Source organism: Cebus imitator, unplaced genomic scaffold, assembly GCF_001604975.1.
Source record: "Cebus imitator isolate Cc_AM_T3 unplaced genomic scaffold, Cebus_imitator-1.0 Scaffold151, whole genome shotgun sequence".
Taxonomy (NCBI): Eukaryota; Metazoa; Chordata; class Mammalia; order Primates; family Cebidae; genus Cebus; species Cebus imitator.
Window position 1 is genome coordinate 2,387,778 of NW_016107466.1, and position 4,106 is coordinate 2,391,883.

Below are 4,106 nucleotides of genomic sequence, written 5' to 3' on the forward strand. Positions count from 1 at the left end.
TTACTGATTTCTTGGAGCTAAACGTTAGCAGCAGAAAAGAGTAATTAAAATATTCCCACATCGATATATAAATGAGTATAGATAGATTTGAACATGAATATGGATATGGATTCAGACATATATCTATATATCTATATATAATGTCATGGGATAATGTCATGTATTGATATGGTCTTGAAGATAGTAAAGCAATGAACGTGGCAGGACCGAAGAAAGAAAGGTGTTTCCAATGGGAAAAAATTGTTTTTGTGTTCTTCTCTCCAGCTTCAGCGTGCCTTTGCTTCTAATGACCCATACCTATAATTTTCTTTGGAAACCTGCCTTTGGGCTAATGGAATTCTTTGCCTAAATTACCAGGAAAAAAAAGAGGACCTTCCTGAAAATGTACTTCCTTCATGGCCACTGCCAGGCAACCTGCTAAACATTGATGGGCACCTTCCATGGGATTACAAAAGCTTAAAGCTCTTGATTCCACTGGGGAAAAACTCCGAGTTTACTTTACACTCTGTATTTCCCTTATGTGATCGAGTTCAAGCTTCCATTGAACTTTGGTATCTTCTTTCCTTTCTTGCTTCCCCACACTTTCAGCAGAAACCCCTTGGGAGCTCTTCCCTAACAGATCTATGGTGACCTACTGTCTCAGTTTGCCCAAGACTGTGAGCACACACTAGGACAATCCCAGGCAAACTAAGATGGTTGGTTATTCTACAAGTCATCATCTGACAAACCTGACCTAAGACATCAGGGAAAGCCTCTCTGGAAAACTAGTATTTATGCTGAAAAAGAGCCAACTATTTGAAGAGCCAGGAGGAATTTTTTCAAAAAAAAAAAAAAAAAAAAACAAATGGCAGAAAAGATGGCACTATATTCAAGAAGACCATGTGGCTGGAGCAATCTGCATAAGAGGAAGTGTGTGGGTAAAGAAAGATAAAGAGGCAGGAATGTAAACAGCCTGCAGGGACTTGGCAGAAATGGCAGAAGTTCATTGTTTATTTATTATGTATTTTGAAGTAAAGAAAAGGGTGGACTTTAATGTTTATTTACCGGATGCTAAAAGATATGAAATTCCACACAGAAATAAGAAACCTAGTCAGAAGATAAGCTTCATACAGTATCTGTACATACAAGTATGTACAGTTGGAACTGTTCAAGTATAGTTTCAGTGTAAAAAGCTACAATAACAAACCACATTTAAAAAGAGTTCTTAGTACAGAAACAATAACACAAAATATCAAACATAGTACACAACAAATTTATGCCTCAGCTACACGGTCTAAAAGTTAAAGGTCCCAGGAGTCCCATCCTGCATGTGAAAGGTATAGTTTTCAGAGGTAGTTTCTGGCATAACGCTTTGATCTTCCTCTTCCTCTGCAGACAAATACTTCTCAATTAAGCTTAATGAAGTCTTATACACAGACTCATTTTTTGGTTTTGAAGAACTTCAATTTTGTCTAAGCCTCCACATTCTTCAATCATTATACTAAGTTTCTTAGTTTCACCTAGTTTCTCTGCAACCTGAAAGATATTTGAAATGGCATCAAGAGGAACCAAAATAATCTTAGTATCTTTTGCAGTTAAGAGGTTCATCAAGAGTTTTATTTTGCCACAGACAATGAGGTACACAATCTGTTCAACTGCTCCACCACTGGTATAGTTGGTCACAGCCCATAGAGTTTCCTTTTGTGTCTTAAAAATCTTCCTTAGAGGCAATATTGACAAGGAATGGGACTAATCCATGATTTACAACTTGCTGTATCTGGTCCTGATGGCCAACTATGATGTTTGATATTGTCATGTAGCTTCCTTCTGAATGTTAGTTTTGGGGTTGGTGAGAAGGCTGGGAAAGATGGTAAGTGCTCCTGCATGGATCACAAACTGGGTTTGTTTATTTGTACCAGTGATAATATTCCCTATGGCTCTTAATGAATGAGTTACAATTGGCAATTCAGAAGCTCCTAGAAGCTTCACGAGGTGGGGCACAACTCCTGTTTTCATGACCATGTCAATTCGTTCATTTGAACCATCAGTAAGGTAGGAAATAGTCAGCAGGTATCTGCCAATACTTCTGGATCATCATGTTGCAGGAGCCAAACTAAGGTAGGAAGAATCTGCTCAACAGCATCTAAAGGGGTGGGGGGCGGGTAGGATTCCTGTTGCAGTAAAGATTTGAAAGATTCCTGGTAAGATTACATAGGTAACCACATGCTAAAGATGACATATCAGGAACTGCAAGAAGAGCCAATAGTAGATCAACTGCACCTTACTTAGTAGCCAAGTCTTGGAACACTGAGCCATCACCTGCAATGTTTCCTAGAGCCAATACAGCTTTTTCACTGGTGTGAGCATGGGGAGATGCTGACAGAGAAATGAATGCTGGGATGGCACCTCTTGTTTTTGTTCTGATGTCCCAGAAGCAGTGTTAGTGAGTGCTCAAGCAGATTCAAACTGAATGGGACAATGATCAGTTCTGCCCAAGAAGGACAGAAATTTTGGAATCAAATCAGCCCAGATTGTAGTCTATGGGGGCTCTTTTTCTCTAGACAGTAATTTCCTGGCAGCTTGAGTAGCTTGGAGTTGATTTTCCACATTACTGCTATTTATGCCTTTGACAATGTGATCAGCAGACCAATTTACAGTGGCCTGGTGGTTGCGGGTTTTTGTAGTGGAGAAGTAGCATCATTAAGAAATTAGCTTATATTTCTCCTCTTCAACATCTGGTGATCCTTCATAGCTTTCTTCAGCTCCACATTGACTTCTATTCTGCAACACCTCATTTCTGTACTGTCTTTTCCCTTGTTCTTAAATCGGTTAAGATGGGCAGCTGGTATATCAGCATTCTCGTTGGTGGACGTGTTTCAAAGACAAAGGGAGAAAGCTTCAAAGAAAGCTGGGGTTTCCACAAGAGGCGATGCAGGGATCCGACGCTGTGGGGTTGCAGCACTCAAAGCGTGCACCTAGACTGAGCTCAAAGACCATGTCGAGAAGTTCCTTATTATATCAAATTACTACATAAGCTGTGGACACCTTTATTATGTAGATTTTTTTTTATTATTATTGTACTTTAGGTTCTAGGGTACATGAGCAGACCATGCGTGATTGTTGCATAGGTCCATAAATGGCAAGGTGGTTTGCTGCCTCCATCCCTTCGTCGCTACCTATATCTTGCATTTTACCCCATGTTATCCATCCCCAACCTCCATACCCCCTGCTGTCCCTCCCCTGCCCCCAACAATGATCTCAATGTGTGAGGCTCCCCTCCCTGTGTCCATGTGTTCTCATCGTTCAACACCCATCTATGTGAGAACACATGGTGTCTGATTTTCTGTTCTTGTGTCAGTTTACTTTTTATATATGTCCTCTGTGTGTGTACATTTTTCTCAATAAAAGTATGGTTTTGAATTTTATTTATTTATTTATTTATTTATTTATTTAGCTCTTTGAGAGGGTAGTCTTTCAAACAAAATACAAGTTTAGATATTAGGACATTTTTATCTAGATCGCATCTATAGTTTTGATTGCAGAGTTGAACATAAACCCAACCAGCAAATACAAGCCCAAAGATATACAAGGACTTTCATGCTTGAATTATAGATGCAAAAGAAAACACAAGTTGAGTTATTGTTTATAACTTCTACAACGAAAGTGATGCCAAGTGTTATAGGGATTTGTTCCTATATTTGAACACCTCTGCATAAAAACGTCACTTGTAGCCTCCTGGAGATGCAACATGGTGGAATTCTGAGACTTTGAAGTTGAATAATTGCACCATTTCTTTGATCATTGTTTTTATTTTTGCTTTTACTGCTGTTGATTTATTTTTGGTTTCTGGACTCCCAATTTTTTCATCTGTACACAAATAGATGTGAGTCTTAGTCTGAAGGATCAGACTGTTTTGTGCAAATCACAGAGCATAATTCCTGGAAAACTCTCTCTAATTATTAGTTACAATGTTGATAGTGGCTGAGCCTCTCTAAACCATTGGCCCTTTTTACACATAAAATGGTGTAAAATACATGGCAGAAGATAAAGCACCAGAGTAATGTGGAGGGTGAAAATCTTCAACTTAGACTGGGTTTCAAGAAAGAAAGCAAAAATTCCTGAAGGAT

At 38.9% G+C, this 4,106-nt stretch overlaps 1 pseudogene; it reads right to left on the minus strand.

Moving 5' to 3' along the window:
* Positions 1-1,009: 1,009 nt before the first annotated feature.
* Positions 1,010-2,855, minus strand: LOC108314377 (annotated as a pseudogene).
* Positions 2,856-4,106: the final 1,251 nt, after the last annotated feature.